At 46.1% G+C, this 26,859-nt stretch overlaps 1 protein-coding gene and 1 long non-coding RNA gene across 2 annotated transcripts in view; one reads left to right on the plus strand and one right to left on the minus strand.

Annotated features, from left to right (window-relative positions):
* The window catches only part of LOC105486901 (zinc finger protein 823), a 317,208-nt gene that overhangs the window by 171,127 nt on the left and 119,222 nt on the right, over nucleotides 1-26,859 (minus strand). The gene's annotated exons all lie outside the window — the stretch shown is intronic.
* LOC139355314 (uncharacterized) overlaps nucleotides 6,956-26,859 on the plus strand; it is a 52,810-nt gene continuing 32,906 nt past the window's right edge. Inside the window, exon 1 of the long non-coding RNA XR_980637.2 lies at nucleotides 6,956-7,483. This is a non-coding gene — a long non-coding RNA (uncharacterized lncRNA). The remainder of the gene's footprint in view (nucleotides 7,484-26,859) is intronic.

The following is a 26,859-nucleotide window of genomic DNA, read 5'->3' on the forward strand; positions in this document are numbered from 1 at the left end:
TCGACCCTAATTTTGCTGAGTGTGTGTGTGTGTGTGTGTGTGTGTGTGTTTTAAACAGTCGCATTCTGTCGCCCAGGATAGAGTGCAGTGGTGCATCACAGCTTACTGCCACCTCCACCTCCTAGGTTCAAGCGATTCTCCTGCTTCACCCCCGTGAGTAGCTGGGACTACAGGCGTGCTCCACCAGCTAATATTTGTATTTTTTAGTAGAGATGGAATTTTACCATATTAGCCAGGCTAGTCTCAAACTCCAGACCTCGTGATCCACCCACCTTGGCTTCCTAAAGTGCTAGGATTCCAGACATGAACCACTGGGCCCAGCCTCAACCCTAATTTTTCATTCACTCATAATACCAAAAGTTATCTCATATACCTCTGAGTGCCTTCTTCCCCAAAACCACCAGTGCCATACCTGCTGTCAGCAAGGGTGTAATATAGCGTAGTGGTAAATATGACCACAAGTCATAAATGACTGTGGGATGTATGAGAATTACAAGTCACATTAGTAAGGAGAAAAATTTTGGTCATGGTTATGATTTGAAATATGTTTTCTTTTATCACATTTAGAAATGTAGTTATAAAATGTTCATGTTCTCTTTTTTTGTCCTGATCCATCATGGTCACTGAGGAGCGTTGTCTCATATGCCCGGTGTGTGACTTCTGCCTCTCCAGTGGTAAAAGACTTGGCCTTGGCTGGACACAGTGGCTCACACCTGTAATCCCAGCACATTGGGAGGCTGAGGCAGGTGGATCACCTGAGGTCAGTGGTTTGAGACCAGCCTGACCAATGTGATGAAACCCCATCTCTACTAAAAATACAAAAATTAGCCGGGCGTGGTGGCATGCTTCTGTAATCCTAGCTAGTCAGGAGGCTGAGACAGAAGAATCACTTGAATCCAGGGGGAGGGCAGAGGTTGCAGTGGGCCAAGATGGCACCATTGCACTACTGCATGGGTAAAAAGAGTGGAACTCCGTCTCAAGAAAAAAGACTTGGCCTTGTGGTGAGGGGAGGTCAGCTCTAGACTCCTGGTCCTGTTTTTGCCTTATTCTCTAAAGACTAAAATATTTCCTGAAATGTATTGGCATTGTTTACTAGAAAGTACCTTAGTTAAAACGTACACGTTCATTTATGCCTTATAAAGCTATATTTTTTCAAATTGCTTTACTGAGACATAGGAGGGTAATAAATTTGTGTAAATATTCTAAATACAAGCCTTTCTTTCTCTGATAATGTGCTGTTGATGCTAACTTGTCAACAGCCTGCTTATCTCAGCAGTGTAAAGTTAACAGCAACGTGGAAAAGTGACTTTTATATATTATTCAATGGCGTAGAACAATTCAATCACTTCTCTTAAGGTACCAATGAAGCTTTTCTTCAGAAACCCTTATTTTAAAAAAACCCTAAGGTCAAAATCAGGCACCAAAGGGTTCAGCATCAATCGCTGACCAAACCCTATTTGTGTTTGGAGATGACATACCCAGTCCCAGATAATGTATCCACATCACTGAAGGGTGGAATCATTGATTGTCAGATCACACAAAGTGACTCACAGCAGGGAAGACAGGGCAGTGGCAGAGATGGTGGCACCTGACCAGGTGCAGTGGCTCACACCTGTAATCCCAGCACTTTGGGAGGCTGTGGCGGGTGGATCACTTGAGGTCAGGAGTTCAAGACCAGCCTGGCCAACATGGTGAAACCCCATCTCTACTAAAAATACAAAAATTAGATGGGCATCATGGTGTGTGCCTGTAATTCCAGCTACTCAGGAGGTTGAGACAGGAGAATTGTTTGAGCCTGGGAGGCGGGATGTTACACTGAACTGAGAATAGGCCATTGCACTCTCCAGCCTGATGAGCAGAGTGAGACTCCATCACAAAAAAAAAAAATAAATTTAAAAAACAGGTGGGTGCACCTGGATCTAACCCCCGTCTCATCCTTCTGCCTTGAAGGCCAAATGCACCCTGATACTTTTCACCGAAGAGTAGAAACACCACCATCCACTTGACCCCAAATGTGACTTTCCACAGGATGCAAGCACAGTGTTGGAATGGCCAATGACAGTAACAATAGAAGTGCAGGGTGAGGGTGATGAACAGGACACACTGGAGAGCCTGACATTGGTCTAGACTATGGGAGTATCTTGATCTTTCACAAAGAGCCAAGTAGCAACCCAGAGAGACATTGGAGCACAGTCCCAAAGGGTGTTCATATGCCAGGAAGGCCACTAATTTTGGAAGGCAGTGATGTTAGTGCCTGTTGGAGTCCTGATCCTTCATAACATATGCTTTTCTGCATCTGGTTAGACAAGGAAATCTGCAATTTTTGACTTTCAGCATTTAGAAATAAGTTATTTTAGCAGTCCACACACGTAGTTTATTCTGAACTAACTTGAGACACACAGCTACAGATAGGGAATATCATGAGTATTTCCAAGACTAAAACTCTTCATGAAGTCAGTGGGACCCTCTCATGGGAGGGTTTTAAGACCACAATCAAAAAAGTGGGGAAACATTAGAGTGGAAAGAGGGCAGCAGAAAGTCAGGGGCCTTCCCCAGAGGCCTAACACACCCAACATTACCCTGGATGAGAACAAATACATACCATAACACCACACTCTCTTCAATGTATAACAGAGAAAATGAAACGAATTCAAACTAAGCTTTCAGAATTCCACGTTATACAATTAATAAGGTTTTAATATTACTCTGTGTTGATGTTAAGGAATTATTAAATATGAACAACATTTTCTGGTTATATATGGAAAATACCTTGATTCATGAGATATGAAAATGCTCATTTTTAGATATGCATGTTTTACTTTTGTGCTTTTTTTAATAAAACAAGGTGGAAAAACAGGAAAAAAATTTCAGATCAAGGAAGTTAAGCAGATTAATAGGAGAAAAGTTATACAAATTTAACATGTATATATGGGAGCCTTCAGAATGAAGACCCACCCATCAATAAGACAAAAACTTGTATACCATTCCAGGATAGGAACGAATGCAGATGTGGCATGGCCAAAAAAATCCCAGGTTTGATGGGTAAGTCAGATTTAATAGCAAGACAGATTCTGCAAGAGGAAAGGAAGAAAGCTTGGCTAGCAAAGCAGACCTTGTTGTGTAGATGAAGGCTCCCTCAGAGAGAATAGGTGGGAAATTCTGCTTTTCAGACTTTCATTTAGAATTTTAAGTAATAGACACAGGATTATGCTATGTTGCCCCAGCTGCTCTCTAATTCTTTGTCTCAAGCAATTCTCCCAAAGTGCTGGGATTCCAGGCATGAGCCATCATGCTCAGACAGGGTTTGTCCCCTTATAAAGAATTATTCATTGCTGAGCACAGTGGCTCACATCCATAATCTCAACAATTTGGGAGGCCAAGGCAGGAGGATCACTTGAGCCCAGGAGCTCAAGACCAGCCGCAGCAACATGACGATTCCCTCTCTATACACAAAATACAAAAAATTAGCTGGTTATGGTGGCACGTACCTGTACTCCCAGCTATCCAGGAGGCTGAGGCAGAAGGATAACCAAAGCCTGGGAGGTTGATGCAGCAGTAAGCTGTGATTGCGCCACTGTACTCCTGCCTGGACAATTGAGTGAGAGCCTTTGTTAAAAAAACAAAAAAAAAGTGTGCATCTATTGCAGCTTCAGATTTTTTAAATGAATTGTAAATTGTATTTTCATTACAATTGGAAAGATAAGAAAATTTTGCACAGAAAAGCCCAGATAAAGACAGATTTCAGGAAAAAATCTTTTGTCTTACATAGCGTTAGTTTCAAAATTCTTATTTTTTTCTTTTTTTGAGATAAAGTTTTGCTCTTGTTGCCCAAGCTGGAATGCAGTGGCGCAATCTTGGCTCACTGCAACTTCTGCCTCCCACATTCAAGCAATTCTTCTGCCTCAGCCTCCTGAGTAGCTGGGACTACAGGCGCATGCCACCATGCCTGGCTAATTTTTGTACTTTTGGTAGAGATAGGGTTTCGCCGTGTTGGCCAGGATGGTCTGGAACTCCTGACCTCAGGTTATCCACCCACCTAGGCCTCCCAGAGTGCTGGGATTACAGACGTGAGCCACCGCGTCTGGCCAAAAACGTGAACTTTCTACTTTGGGTGCCACCATTTTGGCGGGCATCAGATCCTCCATGCCCGAGCTCTGTGGGTGCTGCTGCCTCTCTCCACCTTGGGCACCACATCCCAGGACCCCAATCCCACCGCCTGGCTTGAGCTTTAGAGCAGCTGCTGCTGCAGGGCCCTCACCTGCCACCACCAACGTCGCGATTTAGAAGTCTTTTAATGCATTTAAATATCTTAGAATGTGTCTTCTTCATTTTATACACACAATCATGAGGAGAGCAGGGACTCTATTGGTGTATTATTCACATAGTGGGATTGAGGGTGTTTGTCTCATGAAACTAATCAATGGAGTGGGAAGCAGCTGAATAACCTGCAGGGGGCAGCAGAGCCCGAGGCCAGTGTGGAGCCTGCAAAGGAAGGGAAAGGAAGCTCCTTGGGGTTTCCGGGGCACCCTGCCTTCCCATACAGGTGGCCTCCAGCTGCCCAGAACAGCTGCAGAGAGTGGATTCTGAGAAGCTGCAGGGCCCTGGAAAGCAGGAGACCTACATGCAGGTGTGCTTGGGGGTTCCATCCTTTCTGAGGTTGCCCCTCTGAAGCCTGGGGCCGTTTCCTGGGAAGTGTTTTGGTTTTGACATGCATAGAGTGGCTGGGGTCAGACTGTCATTGTTACATACGAAGAAAATCTGTGAAGGTCAACCTCAGTGAGACTTGTTTGGTTTGTCTTACAACAAAGGGCCTATGAAGTTGACAGTTTATGTAGGTCAGAAGATTAAATTGTCACCAGGTGAGAGTTTCCTGCTGAGGAAAATGAAGATCTGGAAGGAGAGGGCATTTCTATACTGTGAAGGGGTGGGGGTGGGCAGCGGGGAGAGCGAAGATGAGGAAGCCTTGGCCTTGCCTCATCTCCATTTCTGGCTCCCTGGAGGACATCTGCTTCTCCCTCCTGGTGCAGTCATTCTCGGCCTGGTCTGGGTTCCCCTCCTGCTCTGAGCCAAAGGGGGTGGCTTTATGGGGGCAATAAGCTCCTGGTGTCTGCCCTAAAGGTTTGCTGAAAACTCACTGACATGAGGCAGTTGGATTAACTCTGAAAAGGCATACAAATTTATTTAGAGTGTACACGCAGGAACCTTCAGAATGAAACCCGCCCAACAATAACACGGAAAAGCTTATATACCATCCTGAGGACAGCAAAGAATGTGGACTCAGCATGGCCCAAAAATCCCAGGTTATGTTGGCAAATTGGATTTAGTGGCAAGACATCTTCTGACAGAGGGAAAGAAAGGGGCTTGACTAGCAAGGATGGACTGTTGTATAAATGAAGCCTCTCACAAAGAAAAGAGAAATGCTTCTTTTCCAACTTTATAACATTTTTCTTTTTATTTGGGTACTTAAATAATAAAGATGGGCGTCTCCCTGTGTTGACCAGGCCTTCAACTCCTTGCTTTAAGGCAGGGATGTCCAATCTTTTGCCTTCCCTGGGCCACATTGGAAGAAGAATTGTCTTGGGCCACACATAAAACACCACTAACACTAATGACAGCTGATGAGCAAAAAAAAAAAAAAAAAAAAGAAAAGAAAAAATCGCAAAAAAATCTTTTTTTTTTTTTAAATCCGGTATCTCACTATCGCCCATGCTGGAGTGCAGTGGCCGTGATCTTGGCTCACTGCAGCCTCTGCTTCCGGGTCCCAGCGATTCTCCTGTCTTAGCTTCCTGAGTACCTGGAACTGCAGATGCCTGCCACCACACCTGGCTAATTTTTGTATTTTTAGTAGAGACGGGGTTTCACCATATTGGCCAGGCTGGTCTCGAACTCCTGACCTTGGAATCTGCCCGCCTCGGCCTCCCAAAGTGCTGGGATTACAGGAGTGAGCCACGGTGCACGGCAGAAAATCGCAAAAAGAAATCTAATATTTTAAGAAAGTTTACTAATTTGTGTTGGGCTCTATTCAAAGCCGTCCTTGGCCCGCATGCCATAGGTTGGACAAGCTTGCTTTAAGAGATCCTCCAACCTCGGCCTCCGAAATTGCTGGGATTGGAGCCGTGAGTCACGGCTTCCTGCCTGTGTTCAGGTTTTAAAGATATCAGACCCTGCATCTCTACTAGTTCCGGTGAAGGGAAATAAGCAGGAAGGGGGCCATGGCTTTGTTAACGGATATTCTCGCAGATGCACATTTTCCTCCCGGAGGCACCTTTGCAAGACCACTCTGTTGGCCAAGCGGCCACGATTTCAAAATATGTCAAAGGAGTGACCGGACGCGGTGGCTCACGCCTGTAATCCTAGCACTATGGGAGGCCGGGGCGGATCGCTTGAGCTCATGAGTTCGAGACCAGCCTGGCTGAAACCCCATCTCTACTAAAAATACAAAAATTAGCAGGGTTGGTGGAGCACGCCTGTAGTCCCAGCTACTAGGGAGGCTGAGACAGTAAAATCGCTTGAACCCAGGAGATGGAGATTGCCGTGAGCCAGGACAGCGCCACGGCACTCCAGCGTGGATGACGAAGTGAGACCCAGTCTCAAAAAAAGAAAAAAAAAAAGTCAAAGAAATATATTTTGGGGTAAAAAAAATTTAATTTCCGGCCGGGCGCGGTGGCTCAAGCCTGTAATCCCAGCACTTTGGGAGGCCGAGACGGGCGGATCACAAGGTCAGGAGATCGAGACCACAGTGAAACCCCGTCTCTACTAAAAATACAAAAAATTAGCCGGGCGCGGTGGCGGGCGCCTGTAGTCCCAGCTACTCAGGAGGCTGAGGCAGGAGAATGGCGGGAACCCGGGAGGCGGAGCTTGCAGTGAGCCGAGATCGCGCCACTGCACTCCAGCCTGGGCAACAGCGTGAGACTCCGTCTCAAAAAAAAAAAAAAAAAAAAAAAAAAAAAAAAATTTAATTTCCTTCACCTCTATTGGACTCTTGAGGCTGGAATTCCTTACACACATTTGTGACCCTTTGCAGGGCGAAGGAGCCCATTGAGTGAAAAAGACAACAGTGCCCCTTGTAGAAATTAGGAGCAAGTTTGGCTGAAATGCCAATATCCGAAGGGCAGGGAGCTGAAACTGAGCTCATTTAGAGAACCTGGGGCTGGAACAGGACCCACCTTCTCTGCAGGGCCCTGTTACCCAGGGCTTCTGCTGTCACTCAGGGCTGAGGGGGCGGGGCAGGATGCTCTATCCAATCGGGGTGCTGGGGCGGGGCCCTGCCGGCTGTTATCCGCCGGAAGGCGGGCGCCAAGTTGCGGGTTTCCTCGTTCGTTGGCTGCTAACGGCGACCTGAGGTCAGGATTCTTTCTTTCCTGCTCTGAGACAGACCAGGTCCCTCCTCCGTAGCTTTTGTCTTTCTGTTGCCTGCGCCGTGTCCTGGACTGCTCACGGGAGTCCTGCAGGAGACGCCGGAATATCTGGAAGCTGAAAAATGGTGAGTACGCAGAGCTGGAAGCCCCGAGGTGGGGTTTGAGGGTTAGGGGACGGTCTGGTCAGAATCGCCGAATCCGGGGAACGCGGACCTCCCGGTTGCGACTCGGGGGGTCTGAGGCCCAAATACCCCTGGCGCAGCTCAGACCTCGGTCCCTTTGGCCTCAGGGTGGGTCTGGGCCGGCTGTCGGGACCGGGATCCCGGGCGTCCTGTTCCGTCCCTGCGCGGCGACTGGGGCCCTTGCCCCGAAGCTCTCTCTGGGCAGCTCTGCGCCCGCAGCCTCGCGTCTCCCCACATTGTGCGGAAGTCATGGGGGGAATCCCGCCTCTTGTGTGGGGTTCCCAGTCACACTTCTGTTAAAAATCAAACTGAGACACTGTTAACAAGTGAAGAGTATTTGGGGCAAACAGCTAATCATGAGGGAGAAACACCGGGTCATGACTTGTTAACGGAAAAAAGCCAAACTGTAAAATAACTTAAAGAAGTTTTATTTTGGCTGGGCGTGGTGGCTCACTCCTGTAATCCTAGCACTTTGGGAGGCCGAGGTGGGTGGGTCACCAGCCTGGCCAACATGGTGAAACCCTGTGTAGGGTCCAGCCCTGCTGGGCCTGTGGGTTTTTCGCCTCGTATGCGGAGACGATCTCGTAGAAATAAAGACACAAGACCAAGAGAAAGAAGAAAAGACAGCTGGGCCCAGGGGACCACTACCACCTAGACGCGGAGACCGGTCGGTGGTGGCCCTGAGTGCCTGGCTGCGCTGTTATTTATTGGTTGTGCTGTTATTTATTGGATATAGGACAAGGGGGCAGGGTAAGGAGTGTGAGCCATCTCCAATGATAGGTAAGGTCACACGAGTCATGTGTCCACCGGACAGGGGGCCCTCCCCTCTTTGGTAGCAGTGGCGGGGAGAGAGAGAGAGGACACCTTATGTCGTTATTTCTTCTATGCATTCCAAAGACTTTAGTATTTTCACTAATTCTGCTACTGCTATGTAGAAGGCAGAGCCGGGTGTACAGGGTGGAACATGAAAGCAGACCAGGAGTGTGACCACTGAAGCACAGCATCACAGGGAGAGGTCTGGCCTCCTGATGGCTGCGCGTGGGCCTGGCTGTCAGGCCCTCCACAAGAGGTGGTGGAGCAGAGTCTTCTCTAACTCCCCCCGGGAAAAGGAGACTCCCTTTCCTGGTCTGCTAAGTAAGGAGTACCTGCCCCTGGCACTGATGCTACCACTAGACCAAGGTGCGCTAAGTAACGGTGCCTCCCCGGGCGCTGGTGTTACTGCTAGACCAGGGAGCCCTCTAGTGGCCCTGTCCTGGGATAACAGAGGGCTCACACTTGTCTTCTGGTCACTTCTCACCGTGTCCCTTCAGCTCCTATCTGTGTTTATGGACTAGTTTTTCCGAGGTTATAATTGTAGAACAAAGATTATTATAATATTGGAATAAAGAGTAATGCTACAAACTAATGATTAATGATATTCATATGTAATCATATCTATCATCTATTTCTAGTGTAACTATTCTTATTCTATATATTTTATTTGTTATACTGGAACAGCTTGTTCCCTCGGTCTCTTGCCTCGGCACCTGAGTAGCTTGCCGCCCACATCTTCCCCGTTTTTATAGACTAGGATCGTCATCGCCATCATTGCTTGTCATTGACTTCGGACTTGTCCTCGGACTCCTTGGAGACATCTGCAGACTAGAAGCAGACAACATAAACATACCAATATTAATAATGCCAGTGACAACAATGATCCTCCGAGGGGTTTGATCCATTTAAAGGGATTAAGATCATAATCCTTTAGTTATTCCTTCAAAAATGTCTGAGCCAGGAACAGTAGTTAAATGAGCCTGTGAGGCCTCAAACATTTGTTCAAGTTTTGAAATATCTAAGGTTAAAGTATCATCCCAGGCTTTTAAACGTATTGAGACTTTTTCCCAGCTATGTTGATCTTTATTATAAGCATAAGGCATTGTACAATAATCAGAAGTATTCCAATCACACTGTAATTTCATACAGCGTTCCAAATTCATAATTCTATCTCCCAGCCAGATTACACTCTGGTGGAGATTTGATTAGCCAATTTTTAATCAACTTGAGCCTGAGAATCCCAGAGTCTGGTGGTTTTTCTGCCATGATTCAACATACTGAGTGGTTTGAACAGAGTTATGGATAGCAACTCCAGCAGTCGCTGCTGTTGCAGTAACCACAGTTAGTCCTGCAATGACTGCAATAAGAGTAAAAATGAATCTGTTGGTTCTTTTGAGGATACTAAGAACTTCATTGACTATGTGTATAGAGGAGGAAGACTCCCATGGGCAATGTAAAGAAACTGGTATCCATAGCCCCTCCCTAGCCCTTACCAAGAGAATACTTGTTCTGGGATTAAAAGTAGCATTGATACACGTGAACAGCTTACAGTTACCACATTCTATAGTTCGTGTATTGGGAGTGATAATTACATTTCCATAACAGCATATAAGGGGGGGGGTGGACACAGCTCTTGATGGGTATCACCTGTTCTGACATCAAGGCGATGTTGAATATGGGTGTCTTGGTATTAGTAGGAGAGAGTTGATAGATAGTGTTCCATAGCCTTATTCCTGCCATGGCTACAGCTAATTTCCATGATTCAGGATGTTCTGGGTTAACCATTGGGTGTATCATTTTTGATCTAGGAAAAACTGTGCCTGTGTCTATCCACTTAAATGGGTAAGGAGACACCTATTCCTTCAACCTGTAGGACTGCCATCCGTCCTCTACATAATCTAACAAAAAACTAAACAACGAGCATTTCATATTTTGGCCAGAGGAATTCCGCCAATAATACCCTCTTGGAGCCCAGTCAATAACACCTGTAGCTAGACTTTGGAACACTATGGATTTTGAAGCATTACAATCATTCCATACAATTGAATTTACTAAAAAAGGTCCCTTTGTAGGTTCCTTGGAGCAGTCTAGCAGTCCTATTGTTTTATTATTTGGGTAACAGGAACCCTCCATTCCTCATGTGGATTAGGTTTTAACAGTCATAAGTTGAAAATAATTGCTACTGAACACATTAGGTACTTGATAAGAATCATCACTAGAGGATAGTACAGTCCACATCCAATTCTGATAAGAATAAGCTCAGCAGCCAGGCGACGTTCCAATGCACAGTGGTGGATATTTGTAGCTGACTGACAAATGAAAGTGCATACCTTCGCCAGGCACGGTGGCTCACGCCTGTAATCCCAGCACTTCAGAAGTCCGAGGTGGGCGGATCACAAGGTCAGGAGATCAAGATCATCCTGGCTAACACGGTGAAACCCCATCTCTACTAAAAATAGAGAAATTAGCCAGATGTGGTGGCGGGCACCTGTAGTCCCAGCAACTTGGGAGGCTAAGTCAGGAGAATGGCATGAACCCAAGAGGTGGAGCTTGCAGTGAGCCAAGATTGCTCCACTGCACTCTAGCCTGGGCGACAGAGCCAGACTCCATCTCAAAAAAAAAAAAAAAAGAAAGTGCATACCTTCTTCTGGTTGAGCGGGAAACCTGTCATCATTAGCGACTGGCATGAATTCATTATTATTAGTGTAAGCTTTCACTGAGGAGTCCATCCAGGAGACAGAATTAAAGGGGGAAAAGGAACATATGCCCAGTAGGTATAATTTTCAGTTGCCCCAACCCCTGATATGCTCACCACCGCGCTGACTACCATAAAGGCAGGCAGAATTATATTACCCGTCATTTTTGGAATTCCTTTTTCTTGTAGTAATTTTTCTGTTTGATGTGATAAGACCTTTATCTGACCCCATGTTGGTGGAGTAGAATGGTATTGTGGGTCACATGGAGAGATTTTGTCCTAATGTTGAGGTCATGAAGTTTATGTGTCAGGCGGCAAACCTTGCCCTTCGATTTCTGACGGTTCTTCGCCTTTTGTTTCTGAGAGCTTTTCATCTTTGGAGTTATAATGTAATTTCAGTTGCCGGGAGGGAACCCACACAGGTTGTTGTCCTTCTTCTGGGGAAACATAAGCGAAACCCCTCCCCCATGTTACCACGGTGCCTAATTCCCATTTGTCAGTTTTTGCATCCTTCCACCATACCCGCTTTCCTTTTTGTGGATCAAATTTATTTCCAGTGAAATGTTCTGCTGCAGTAAAAGGTTGATTTCTTACTAGGTTCAAGAATTTAGTGTAAAAAGAGCCAGATTTAACTGACAATGAGGGATAGAAGCATCCCTCTTCGCTTTAGTATCCTGTTTTCTTTTCTTTTTTTTTGAGACGGAGTTTCACTCCTGTTGCCCAGGCTGGGGTGCAATAGCACGATCTTGGCTCACCACAATCTCCACCTCCCAGGTTCAAGCGATTCTCCTGCCTCAGCCTCCGGTGTAGCTGGGATTACAGGCATGCGCCACCACACCCGGCTAATTTTGCATTTTTAGTGGAGTTGGGGTTTCTCCATATTGGTCACGCTGGTCTTGAACTCCTGACCTCAGGTGATCCGCCTGCCTCGGCCTTCCAAAGTGCTGGGATTACAGGCAGGAACCACCGTGCCTGGCCTAGTGTCCTGTTTTCGAAGTTGATCTTTGAGTGTTTTATTAGCTCGTTCTACCAATGCTTGTCCTTGAGAGTTATAGGGGATGCCAGTTGTGTGAGTAATTGTCCGTGTTTGAGTGAACTTTTTAAAAGCAGCACTAGTGTAGCCGGGACCGTTGTCAGTTTTTAGTTTCTCGGGACAGCTTATAACCGAGAAACATGAAAGCATGTGCCGTTTAACATGAGCTGTACTTTCCCCCATTTGACATGTGGCCCAGAAAAATGAGAAAAGGTGTCAATAGTTACATGTATAAAAGAGAGTTTGCCGAAAGCTGGATAATGAGTCACGTCCATTTGCCAGAGAGCATTCTGTGAAAGTCCTCTAGGATTAACTCATGAAGAAAGTGGCTGTAAAATTAGTACCTGGCAAGTAGGTCAGTGACCTACAATGGTTTTAGCTTGTTTCCATGTAAGGGGGAACTTTTTCCGGAGTCTGGAGTCTGGCAGCGTTGACATGAGTTAAAGCGTGAAAATTTTCTGCATCTGTAAAAATGGGAGCAACTAATGTATCAGCTTTGGCATTGGCTGCTGAGGCGGGGAGGGGCGTGTGAGCCCGAATGTGAGTAATGTAGAAAGGAGAAGACCTTGCTCTTGAGTAGGGACTGAAACCTTTGGAAAAGAAAAAGTAGGTTATCATCAGGCAGAAATTTGATGAAGGCAGTTTCAGTTTTGTGAGCAACATGTACTACCTGTGCAGAATCAGAAACAATGTTAACTGGTTCAGGGAAATCTTCAAGAACAGCCAGGACAGGGATTAGCTCAGCTGGTGCAGAAGTTGCTCCTGTGTTAAGAACATGTTCTTTTGGCCCTGTATGTGCTGCTCAGCCATTACAGGAAGCGTCAGTAAAAACAGTGACAGCTTCAGCTAATGGAGTGTTTCTAGTAATGTTAGATAAGATCCAAGAAGTGAGTTTAAGGAACTGGAATAGTTTTACGCTTAGGATAATGATTGTCAGTTATACCCGGGAAACCGGCCAAATCTACTTGCCAAGCAATGCAGGTTGCAAAAGCCTATTGGACCTGTAATCGGGTGAGGGGAACAATGATTTTTTGGGGCTCTGTACCCGAAAGACAAAGGAGACGAGAACGAGGCTGACCAATTAAGATAGAAATTTGATCTAGGTAAATGGTAAGTGTCCATAAAGAGCTGTGTGGGAGAAAACACCATTCAAGTAAATGAGGTCCCTGGATAATGAGTCCTGTTGGTGAATGTTCAGTAGGAAAGATTAGTATTTCAAAAGGTAGGTGTAGATTTGCCCTGGTAACCTGAGATTGTTGAATGCGTTTTTCTGTAAGTTGTCATTCAGAATCTGCTCAGGGATCAAAGACCCTTTGCTGCGTAAATCAGGATTGCCCCGCAACGTTGCAAAAAGATTAGACGTCGCGTATGTAGGAATGCCTAAGGAGGGGCGAATCCAGTTAACATCTCCAAGTAATTTTTGGAAATCATTTAGAGTTTTTAAAGAGTCTTGTCTGAGCTGAACTTTTGGGGGCTTAATAACCTTGTCTTCTAGCTGCATTCCTAAATAGTGGTAAGGAGAGGAAGTCTGGATTTGCTTGTTCATAAACCATAAGTTGGCCGGGCGCAGTGGCTCACGCCTGTAATCCCAGCACTTTGGGAGGCCGAGGCGGGCGGATCACAAGGTCAGGAGATCGAGACCACGGTGAAACCCCGTCTCTACTAAAAATACAAAAAATTAGCCGGGCGCGGTGGCGGGCGCCTGTAGTCCCAGCTACTCAGGAGGCTGAGGCAGGAGAATGGCGTAAACCCAGGAGGCGGAGCTTGCAGTGAGCCGAGATCGCGCCACTGCACTCCAGCCTGGGCGACAGAGCGAGACTCCGTCTCAAAAAACAAAAAAATAAAAAAAAAATAAAAAAAAATAAACCATAAGTTTTACAACAAGTTGTTGGCCGTGGCTATCAGGGATAGCTTTTTCTGCTGCGTCGTGAAGAAGGGCAATAAAGTCTGGATAGGGTTCATGTTGTCCCTGTCTGACGGGTGTAAAAGATGGGCATAATTTGCCATCATCTGGAATCTTATCCCAAGCATCTAGGCAGCATTTTCAGAATCGTTCAATAACCTCATCATTTAGAATAGTTTGGTTTTGAATTGCAGCCCACTGGCCCATTCCCAGTAACTGGTCAGCCATAACGTTAACAGGAGGATTAGAGCCGTGATGAAGACGAATGCGTTCCTGGACAGCATCAACCCACCAAGTCCTGAATTGTAAATATTGAGATTTAGATAAGGCTGACTTTGCTAAAATTTCCCAGTCATAGGGCACCAAACGTTTATCTTCTGCCAGGGCTTTTAATGTGGAATGGACAAAAGTAGAGTTGGTGCCGTACTGCTTCACTGATTCTTTGAAATCTTTGAGGAATTTAAAAGAAAGACTTTCCTAAGTAGCAGGGCATAGCTGAACCTGGCCTGGATGTATGGGGTCAGGTTGAACTACTGCCTGGACAGCAGGAATACCAGGAACTGGCTGTGCCCCAGTGGCAGGCAGTTGTGGAGCCTGATTATTTCCCTGAGCAGCCTGATTGTCAGGCTGAGGGGCTTGATTGTCAGGCTGTTGATCTTGAGAAGCCACGGGGTCAGCCGCCTGCTGAGCAGGATCAACGGGCTGTGGCTGATTTGGTGCCAATGGGACGGCGGGTATTGGAGGCTGTAAAATTGCCAGGCTTCGGGATCCCCATATTCTCTTGCCTGTGCTGTAGCCCTCATAAGCGGAGTGTCATTTTCAGGGATGTATGTAACTTGTTGCTGATAAGCGGCAATGGTGGTGTTGGCAACAGCAGTAGCGACCAGACCGGAAGCGGAAAAAGGTTGGAATTTTGAATGGAGGAAGAGTTGAGGATCTGTAGACCCGGCTAAGAGGAGATTACCTGCTGAGCAGGTCTTTCATGGGCCTGAAATCCAGGCTGTCGAGGTATCTGTGGACCAGGCTTGAAGGGAGCATGAGGCTTCAAGGGATCCCGAATTGTGGAAAGAGACCCAGGCTTCAAGGCAGCCTGAGTTGCCGAAAGAGAAACAGGCATGAGAAATGAAAAACTAGGCTGCGGAGGGATAGGGTTGAGTCTCGTCTTGTTACCGGGCGGAACAGTAGAAGGTTGAGAGCCCTACAGCAGGGTGAACAGAGACAGGGTTGAGGGCCTCATTACCGGGCCAAGAATTGAGAGCCTCTTCGCCAGGCTGTGTAGAAATCGGAGCCTCTGTACCAGGCTGCATGGAAACAGTTTAGAGCCCCTTTTTCAGGCTGCGTCATGTCATCTATCTGCATAGCTGGAGCGTTGAGAGTGTGAGGAAAGGTAGGAGGGTCTGACCGCGACGGCTGTTGGTAATATGTTTCAGCTGGATTTTGCTGGTTGGGGGAAATAAGCTTATTGAGATCAGTTAAAAGTTCATCATAAAGCGATAATGGGGGCGCGGCAGGCTCTGGAGTAGGCGGCGGTGGCACAGGAATGTCAGAGTGGAAGTCCACCTGTAGAATTACGGTCTCAATCTGCACAGTATCCTCAGGGGAAAGAGAACTGAGAACTTCCTCAGCCTCCTTAGAGGAGAGGAAAGGGATCAGTCTCCATGTTGCCTTCCTGAGTCTGTAAGTAGTCTAGGACAGAGCGAACCGAAGCCCAAATTGACCAAATGGTGGGCAGAATAATATGTCCCCCTTTATGAGCAATTTTGAATTGTCTGCCAATCTCATCCCAATCTTTAAATTCTAAAGTTCCGTCAGTTGGAAACCAAGGGCAAGGAAGATCTACAACCTCAAACAATTCAATTAACTTATCAGTAGAAACTTTTACACCTCCTTCTTTTTTTTTTTTTATTTTTTTTATTTTTTTTATTTTTTTATTTTTTTTGAGACGGAGTCTCACGCTGTTGCCCAGGCTGGAGTGCAGTGGCGCGATCTCGGCTCACTGCAAGCTCCGCCTCCCGGGTTCCCGCCATTCTCCTGCCTCAGCCTCCTGAGTAGCTGGGACCACAGGCGCCCGCCACCGCGCCCGGCTAATTTTTTTTTTTTTGTATTTTTAGTAGAGACGGGGTTTCACAGTGGTCTCGATCTCCTGACCTTGTGATCCGCCCGCCTCGGCCTCCCAAAGTGCTGGGATTACAGGCTTGAGCCACCGCGCCCGGCCTACACCTCCTTCTTTAAGGAGAGTTTTTATAAAGATTAAATAAGCTGAGTACTTAGTACTGGCCAGTCCCATGGTGTCCCCGGGATACTCTGAGTGCCCAAGCTTACCACCAAGCTTATTGACCACAATCCTCAGGAATCTGTGGTTGAAATCCTCTGCTGAGTCCTGTGCTCAAAGCGCAACTTCACACAGTGAGGGAGAAACCCACGTTGGAGCGCCAGATGTAGGGTCCAGCCCTACTGGGCCTGTGGGTTTTTCTCCTCATGTGCGGAGATGAGAGATGGTAGAAATAAAGACACAAGACAAGGCCGGGCGCGGTGGCTCAAGCCTGTAATCCCAGCACTTTGGGAGGCCGAGACGGGTGGATCACGAGGTCAGGAGATCGAGACCATCCTGGCTAACACGATGAAACCCTGTCTCTACTAAAAAATACAAAAAACTAGCCGGGTGAGGTGGCGGGCGCCTGTAGTCCCAGCTACTCAGGAGGCTGAGGCAGGAGAATGGCGTGAACCCGGGAGGCAGAGCTTGCAGTGAGCTGAGATCCGGCCACAGCACTCCAGCCTGGGTGACAGAGCGAGACTCTGTCTCAAAAAAAAAAAAAAAAAAAAAAAAAAAAAAGACACAAGACAAAGACATAGAAGAAAAGACAGCTGGCCCTGGGGGACCACTACCACCTAGATGCGGAGACCGGTAGTGGCTCCGAATGTCTGGCTGCGCTGTTATTTATTGGATACAAGACAAGGGGGGAGGGTATGGAGTGTGAGCCCTCTCCAATGATAGGTAAGGTCACGCGAGTCACGTGTCCACCGGACAGGGGGCCCTTCCCTGTTTGGTAGCTGAAGCAGAGAGAGAGAGAGAAGACGACTTATGTCATTATTTCTTCTATGCATTTCAAAGACTTTAGTACTTTCACTAATTCTGCTACTGCTACCTAGAAGGCAGTGCCAGGGGTGGAACGTGAAAGCAGACCAGGAGTGTGACCGCTGAAGCACAGCATCACAGGGAGAGGGTCGGGCCTCCGGATGGCTGCGGGCGGGCCTGACTGATGTCAGACCTTCCACAAGAGGTGGTGGAGCAGAGTCTTCTCTAACTCCCCTGGGGAAAGGGAGACTCCGTTTCCCAGACTGCTAAGTAATGGGTACCTGCCCCAGGCACTGATGCTACCGCTAGATCACCTGAGGTCAAGAGTTCAAGACCAGCCTGGCCAATATTGTGAAACCCCATCTCTACTAAAAGTACAAATATTAGCTGGGTGTGGTGGCGCATGCCTGTAGTCCCAGTTACTCAGGAGGCTGAGACAGGAGATTTGCATGAACCTGGGAGGTGTAGGTGGCAGTGAGCCGAGATCCTGCCACTGCACTCCAGCCTGGGCGACAGAGCGAGACTCCACCTCAAAACAAAAAAAAAAACAGGCTGGGCGCGGTGGCTCATGTCTGTAATCCCAGCACTTTTTGAGGCCATGGTGGGTGGATCACAAGGTCAGGAGATCAAGACTATCCTGGCTAACACAGTGAAACCTGGTCTCTACTAAAAATACAAAAAATTAGCCCAGCGTGGTGGTGGGCGCCTGTAGCCCCAGCTACTCAGCAGGCTGAGACAGGAGAATGGCGTGAACCCGGGAGGCGGAGCTTGCAGTGAGCCGAGATCACACCGCTGCACTCCAGCCTGGGCAACAGAGCAAGACTCTGTCTCAGAAAAAAAAAATAAAGAAAAACCAAAAGACTACAAGTTGGATTCAGTGTATACTGCTGCGGTGATGGGTGTCCCAAAATTTCACAAATCACCACTAAAGAACATACTCCGTATACCACCTGCTCCCCATAAACCTATGGAAATATATATATATATATTTAAAATTTTTGGAGGCGGTAGGAAGGAATGCTGTAGGAAGAGGGGCTGTTATTTGTCATGTGATTCCATTCCTGCCCAAAAAACAGGCCTGTGTCACCAGATTTTATGAATTCTGGGGCATGAATTACCCTTTTCCTTAAGTCCCTTTAGATAGTGTTTGTAATTTCGTGTCTTACTGCCCACAGAGTCTGTTTTGTGAGTCTGATGATGTCTAATGAACGTGAATGTAGGCCAGTTGCTGTGTGTCTATATTCTAAAAGGGAGACAATATAAGGAGGCTGCTCTGATCTTCCCATCACAGCGGGGAACTCCATTTTGAGGGGTGTTTTTTTTTTTTTTTTTGAGACGGAGTTTCACTCTTGTTGTCCAGGCTGGAGTGCAATGGCGCGATCTCGGCTCACCGCAACCTCCGCCTCCTGGGTTCAAGCGATTCTCCTGCCTCAGCCTCCCAAGTAGCTGGGATTACATGTAGATGCGCTACCATGCCTGGCTAATTTTGTATTTTTAGTAGAGACGGAGTTTCTCCATGTTGGTCAGGCTGGTCTTGAACTCGCGACCTCAGGTGATCCACCCGCCTCGGCCTCCCAAAGTGCTGGGATTACAGGCGTGAGCCACCGCACCCAGCCATTTTGAGGGGTTTTTTTTTGGTGATATTGGCCAAGAGCAGGTCAGTTCACTTAGTTGTTGTTGGCGGGGGGGGTTGCTTAATTTTGTTAATAGCTGATAGGTTGGAGGACAGGCTTTTATAATGTGAAAGGAAAATAAAACCTCAGGACCCCAATTTTTATACCAAAAGGAAAATATTAAGCTAAAAGCTGAGTCAAGCAAGAAGTTGCCTTTTTGTTCCTAAGTGAATAGCTACAGATAAAAAGTTGTCTAGATGAAGAGTATACCAGGAGTCTCCTCCTACCACAAAGCATTCAGCTGCTGCCTTGGGAGGCCCCATTCCCCTACCTCAGGCTGTCCTCTTGGAGGCATGACTCAGGGGCTGGTATGCACTGGGCCCTCCAAGAGATATGGCAGTGGTGGGCATCTTAGCTCAGCCTAGGCAGTTCTGAAATCGAGGACCAGGAAAAATTGGAGGGGGAATGGAAGACAGATCATTCTGTAAAGTTTCCAAAAAGGAACCCCAACCCAAAGGCATCCTGATGTCTGTGCCTAGAAAAAATAAAAGGAGAGACACAAAGGTTTTGTTCACTGGGATGTGTGGTGATTTTTCTCTGCCTTCTTCTCTTGTGAAATTTTCAGAAATAGCACACAAATACTTTAAAAAGAGTCATCTGTTGCTCTGTGATAAAATAAAAAATAAAATACACTGCATCTGTTTGAAACAGGATGAATAAATACAATGTTATACTATGAAGAAGAAATAGTTGATAATAGGCCGGGCGCGGTGGCTCAAGCCTGTAATCCCAGCACTTTGGGAGGCTGAGACGGGCGGATCACAAGGTCAGGAGATCGAGACCATCCTGGCTAACCCGGTGAAACCCCATCTCTACTAAAAAAATACAAAAAACTAGCCGGGCGAGGTGGCAGGCGCCTGTAGTCCCAGCTACTCGGGAGGCTGAGGCAGGAGAATGGCGTGAACCCAGGAGGCGGAGCTTGCAGTGAGCTGAGATCCAGCCACTGCACTCCAGCCTGGGCGACGGTGCGAGACTCCGTCTCAAAAAAAAAAAAAAAAAAGAAATAGTTGATAATATTGTGAACTGGAGAATGGAGTTAATGTTGGAAATGTAGGAGAGAAACTGAATATTTAGGACTTTTACTGCAAGCCCTTGAAGAGTTAGCCTTGTTATAATGATTTAAAATTCACAGTCCGAAACCGAAGTTACTTTTGCACCAACCTAATATTCTTAAGGACGTGTGACATCCTGGCTTGTCTTGCCTTCCATCATGAGTAAGAGCTTCCTGAGGCCCTCACCAGATAGAAAATTCCAGTGCCATGCTCCTTGTACAGCCTGTGTAATCATGAGCCACATAAGCTTCTTTTCAATATGAATTATCCAGCCTTAGGTATTCTTTCATAGAATCATAAAAACAACTAACGCAGCCCTTTTGTACACCTGTATATGCAGGGACAAAATCTATGTATTTGTCCAGGGTGTTAGATGTACATGTCCTATAAATCCGGAAGGCTTGTGTTTTCTGGCCTGGTTGGCCTAGGTAGTACCTTTATTCTGAGTTGAACAGAAGGGGTGAGAGTATACACCGTGTCTTGTGGGATTTGGGGAAAAGCAGCCTTTTATTATCAAGAATGAGGGTAGTTTTGCATTTTCGTACTTGTCTTATAGTAGGTTTTTCTTTGTTCTTAGTGCACCTCTTGTCATAGAATATTATTATTATTATTATTATTTTTGAGATGGAATTTCTCTCTTGTTGCCCAGGCTGGAGTACAATGGCACAACTTTGGTTGACCGCAACCTCCGCCTCCCGGGGTTCAAGCGATTGTCCTGCCTCAGCCTCCTGAGTGGCTGGGATTACAGGCGTGCGCCACCATGCCCGGCTAATTTTGTATTTTTAGTAGAGACGGGGTTTCTTCATGTTGGTCAGGCTGGTCTTGAACTCCCGACATCGGGTGATCCACCTGCCTTGGCCTCCCAAAGTGCTAGGATTACAGGTGTGAGCCACCGTACACAGCCAGAATATTCTTTTGTATTTCTAGTTTATTGTTTTTAATCATGAGATGTTGAGGTTTGTCACAGGCTTTTTCTGCATCTACAAGGACACTGATTTTTCATGTTGATTCTATTATGGTATATTGAATGAATTGATTTTCGGAGATAAAAGCAATATTGCTTTCCTGGATTAAATTCCACTTGATCGTGAGGTTTAGATACTGTCACAAATTGCTGAATTTTTTTTTTGCAAATATGTTGCTGAGGCTTATTTCAAAATTTAAGGAAGATAGTCATGTACAGTATTATGGTACAGCCTGACATCTTGTGTAGCGTATGGTGTGTATATGTGTATATATACCTGTATATACATGTATACTTGCAGTGTATGTATATATGATTTAGTTATATAACTTGCACATTATATATAACTGCCACATAAAAATAGTATTATAGTATATAGCATGAAATTATAGTATGAGTTTTATCCTCCATAGTTTAGTGGATTTCATTACCATGTCAGCCTGCAGAATTATTCAAATACTCCAGTCTTATCCTCTCATGGGAACAGAAGAGAAACTCCCTCTCTTGATGTTACAGAAAGTGCCACCCAAAAAACAAACAAAAATATCTTCATAATCTTTTCTTTTCTTTTTTTTTTTTTTTTTTTTTTTTGAGACAGAGTCTCACTCTGTCGCCCAGGCTGGAGTGCAGTGGCACAATCTCACAAGCTCCGCCTCCCAGGTTCATGCCATTCTGCCTCAGCGTTCCGAATAGCTGGGACTACAGGCGCCCGCCACGAGGCCTGGCTAATATTTTTGTATTTTTAGTAGAGACGGGGTTTCACCATGTTAGCCAGGATGGTCTCGATCTCTTCTCATGATCCTCTGGCCTCGGCCTCCCAAAGTGCTGGGATTATAGGCATGAGCCCCTGCGCCCAGCCGCCTTTTTTTTTTTTTTTTTTGAGACAGAGTCTTGCTCTGTTGCCCAGGGGCATGATGTCGGCTCACTGCAACCTCTGCCTCCCAGGTTCAAGTGATTATCGTGCTTCAGCCTCCTGAGTAGCTGGGATTGCAGGTGTGCACCATCACGTCCAGCTAATTTTTGTATTTTTAGTAGATTTGGGGTTTCACCATGTTGGCCAGGCTGGTCTCCAACGCCTGACCTCAAGTGATCCTCCTGCCTCAGCCTCCCAAAGTGCTGGGATTACAAGTGTGAACCACTACACCTGGCCCCAAAATTCTTAATAATCTTGGACTTAGGAAAAAGATTCTATGACATGACACCAGGAGCCCTTGGATCAAAGAACAAGTATGTCATTTAGACTACATTAGAATTTAAAACTTTTGTGCTTCTGGCCAGGAATGATGATGACTCACACCTGTAATCCCAGCACTTTGGGAGGCCTAGGTGGGTGGATCATGAGGTCAGGAGTTCAAGACCAGCCAGGCCAGCATGGTGAAACACCGTCTCTACTACAAATAGAAAAATTAGCTGGGCGTGGGTGTCACACACCTGTAATCCCAGCTACTCAGGAGACTGAGGCAGGAGAATCGCTTGAACCCAGGAGGTGGAGGTAGTAGTAAGCCGAGATCACGCCGCTGCACTCCAGCCTGGGCACCAGAGCAAGACTCCATCTAAAAACAAAAACAAAAAACTTTTGTGCTTCGAAAAACACCATCAAGAAATTGAAGCATGTGTGGCCATGCCACCCTAAACTCCTCATCTGTTCACCAGCGCTAAGCAGGATTGGGCCTGATTAGTAAATGGATGGAGAATGCCTGGGAATACTGGGTGCTATATGCTTAAAAAAAAAAAAAAAAGAAAAGAAAAAGAAGGTGGGGAATTTGACAAGAGAATTCACCAAATGAGAGAAAAGCTTCCATATTGAAAATCTGGTCATTCCCCTTCATGACACAGAGTAGAGTCTTTATTGGTAGCCAGCACTCTGAGGCATCGTGGCCCATTACTGCAGGAAATGAACTCTACCCTGCAGTTCTCTCGGGCAGTGGTGTGCGCACAGTCCCCCGTCTCTCCCAGGGTATGGGGTGACAACAAAGTGGTCATCAGGAGAGAAATATGACCTTGTGTTTGGATTTGTAAGTATAGACACTCTCAGGACACCCTCCTTCCTCCCCAAAGAAAGGCAGCTTTGCCGGGCGCGGTGGCTCAAGCCTGTAATCCCAGCACTTTGGGAGGCCGAGACGGGTGGATCACGAGGTCAGGAGATCGAGACCATCCTGGCTAACACGGTGAAACCCCATCTCTACTAAAAATACAAAAAACTAGCCGGGCGAGGTGGCGGGCGCCTGTAGTCCCAGCTACTCGGGAGGCTGAGGCAGGAGAATGGCGTAAACCCGGGAGGCAGAGCTTGCAGTGAGCTGAGATCCGGCCACTGCACTCCAGCCTGGGCGACAGAGCGAGACTCCGTCTCAAAAAAAAAAAGAAAGGCAGCTTTTTATCACCAACCATTCCAGACATAGGAAGCAGGGTCTCAAGTCTAAGTCCTTATTCCATGCAGAGGGAGATTGCACTGAAAACTCCTTAAAAATGTCAAGGCTTCACTCAACATAATTGCAATATGTGTCAGGAGAACTGTAGTATGGGAAAGAGATTGAACTCAGTCTTGAATGCCTCAACAAGAGAATTATAGCTAAAGGGCAAGGTGAGGGAGAAGATGGAACTTGGTTAGGTGTCAAGAGTTGGGAGACTGATTAATTATCATAGATGGGGGAAATGGAACTTGATTAGATACCAAATTTGAGGGCATTCTAAGCTCAAAGCCTGGTCAAGAAGAGCGTTCTGAGGAGCCTGACTCAACTTTGGTCAAAGAAGCAGTCCTTGAGATTCCCCCCAGCCTAGTTCTTACTAGGGCTGATGATAAATCCTTAAGTTTCTGGTTTCTTCCCCACATTCCAGAACACCCATTTCCCCTCTCTAGTGGACATTATCAACTATGTGTCCCCAGTGATACATTTGAAACTGCTGCAATATTGTTTATTTTTTGACAGAGAAATAAGTGGCTCTATGTAAGTTTGAGATGGAATCTTGCTCTGTTGCCCAGGCTGGAGTGCAGTGGCACAATCTTGGCTCACTGCAACCTCCACCTCCTGGGTTCAAGCTTTTATCCTGCCTCAGCCTCCTGAGTTGCTGGATTACCTATGTATGCCACCACACTGGGCTAATTTTTTATATTTTTAGTAGAGACAGGGTTTCACCATGCAGACTGGTCTTGAACTCATGACTTCAAGTGATCCACCTGCCTCAGCCTCCCAAAGTGCCGGAATTTACAGATGTGAGCCACCACACCTGACCTATGTAAATTTTTAAATTTTGTTTATAAATATTTTTCATGAGTGGAAAACACTCAATAACCACTCAACTACATTGTGTAAATCCTTGTGCCTAATGACTCCTGATGTCGACCATCTTTTGCATGCTTATTAACCATTTGTATATATCTTGCAGAAATGTCATTCAGATACTTTCCCATCTTTTAAGCAATTAGTTTTTTACTTGGTACATAATTTATTGTACTTAAGTAGTGTAAGAAATCTTAAAATATACCAGCTGAAGGAATTTTACATGTATAGTTAAGATAGTTTGACAAATCTTCTTCTCTAAGATGAATAATACTGTATTTTAATTTTTGTGACTGGCTTTTTGCAGTTAATATACCATTGCTTGTACCGTGGAACACGATGTTATTTTCTAACGCTAAATAATATCCCATTGTATGTATATGCTTACCACATTTTGGTTATCCATTCAACCATCAATGGACATTGATGGATTGATCTACTTCTTAGCTATTGTGAACCATGGTTTTCAAATATCTCTTCAAGATCCAATTTTCAATTTATTGAAATTGAATAAAAATAGACCTGGAAGTGGGTTGCTGGAAGATAACATTTTTTAAATTAGCTTTTGAGCACCACCATACTGTTTTCCATAGAGGTTGAGCCATTTTACAATCCTTTGGACAGGGCACGTGGGTTCCATTTTTTTCAATATTCTTTCCAAAGCTTTATATTTGGGGTGTTTGAATTTTTTTCTTTGTAGTTGGATGTAGGAGTTGATTGTATTTTCTGAATATTAAGACCTTGCCAGATGTATGACTTGCTTATATTTGCTCCAGTGTCATGGTGATACAGACGTTTCGGGAAGGGAAGAGCGTGATCCCTTTAAATAATACGGAAGAGGGTAAGGAAAGTGCTGGGTAGAGGAGGGTGTGATCCCTGGCTAGGGCTCCACCCCGACAGACCTAGGTGAGGACAGTCATTTCCTGCCCAAATGTTGCATTTCCCAAGACCACCCTGGCCCACCATGCCCCATCCTGGGCCTATAAAAACCCCAGACCCTAGTGGGCAGACACACAAGCAGCTGGTTGTCAAGAGGAGCACGCCAGCAGAAGAGCACACTGACAGTCACTGGCACGCCAGCAGGCCATCAGCTGGTGGACGAGGCAGCCCATCAACTGGCGGGACTGGCAGGACAAGGCAGAGTTTGGCCGAGCCGGGGCCATCGAGCAGCCCAACTCCCGGGAAGAGCCTCTCACTTCTGGCTCCCCCATCACTTCCACTCAATAAAACTTTTCGCTCATTCTCCACGCCCATGTGTGATCTGATTCTTCTGGTTCACTAAGGCAAGAACCCGGGATACAGAAAGCCCTCTGTCCTTGCAACAAGGTAGAGGGTCTCATTGAGCTCATGAACACAAGCTGCCTCTAGGCAGACTAAGAGAGCACCCTGTAACACACACCTACTGGGACTTCAGGAGCTGGAAACATTCACCACTCGACACTGCTGTGGGGTCAGAGCCTCACAGCCTGCCCATCTGTATGCTCCCCTAGAGGTTTGAGCAACAGGGCACTGTAGAAGCAAGTCACACCCCTATCGCACACCTGCTAAGGGAATGAGGGAAACTTTCCCATTTCGGTAGGGTGTCTTTTTCCTCTGTAGTGCCTCTCATGGGCAAAAGTTTTAAATTTTGCTAAACATTTGCTTTTTGTTAAGACTGAGCTCCCTAGAGGTTTTACCTCTGAACCTTCTCCCCATTCAGCCTTCAGCAGTTCATCAATTACAATTTAAGTTTTTCTACCACAATATTGCTTCTCACAAAGGTTCGTAGGCTCCACACCTAGTACATAATTAAAATTGCTTAATTGCCAAGTTTTTCACCAAAAATAAAAGTTGCTAAGAGTTAACACTGTAACATGTAATTGAGTCTACTGAAAAAACAGTTTCATATGCAAGATGTGTAAGGAAAGTGAAATATGTTTTTGGTAGAAGATTATAACGCATGGGAATGTGGATTTTCCTTTTTTTCTTTTTTTTTTTTTTTTTTTTTTTTTGAGACGGAGTCTCGCTGTGTCACCCAGGCTGGAGTGCTGTGGCCCGATCTCGGCTCACTGCAAGCTCCGCCTCCCGGGTTTACGCCATTCTCCTGCCTCAGCCTCCGAGTAGCTGGGACTACAGGCGCCCGCCACCACGCCCGGCTAGTTTTTTGTATTTTTAGTAGAGACGGGGTTTCACCGTGTTAGCCAGGATGGTCTCGATCTCCTGACTTCGTGATCCACCCGCCTCAGCCTCCCAAAGTACTGGGATTACAGGCTTGAGCCACCGTGCCCGGCCTCCTTTTTTTCTTTGGCCTAGATTAAAGGAGTAAAAAATTAGGATAAAACTGGAAGTTTAAGCATGTGGTAAAGTTTTTAAAAAAATAAATTTGTAGGCCAGGTGCAGTGGCTCATGCCCATAATCTCAGCATTTTGGGAGGCCAAGGCAGGTGGATCATGAGGTCAGGAGTTCAAGACCAGCTTGGCCAACATGATGAAACCCCATCTCTACTAAACATACAAAAAATTAGCCAGGTGTGGTGGCGTGCACCTGTAGTCCCAGCTACTCAGGAGGCTGAGGCAGGATAATTGCTTGAACCCTGGAGGTGGAGGTTGCAGTGAGCCCAGATCGCGCCAATGCACTCCGGCCTGGGAGACAGAGTAAGACTCCATCTCAAAAAAAATAATAATAAATTTGTAAACAATTCTGTGTGTGAGCAACTTAACTAAAATTAAAAGGATATTGAGCTCTTCCATAAATTAAATATTAAAAGCACACTGATACAGGGCCAGAATCTCAGCCCATATGTCAAAATATTAGGGTTTCTGGAATATTGATTTGTTCTTTAACAAGGCAAAA

The sequence above is a fragment of the Macaca nemestrina genome, chromosome 20, assembly GCF_043159975.1.
Source record: "Macaca nemestrina isolate mMacNem1 chromosome 20, mMacNem.hap1, whole genome shotgun sequence".
NCBI classification, from domain to species: Eukaryota; Metazoa; Chordata; class Mammalia; order Primates; family Cercopithecidae; genus Macaca; species Macaca nemestrina.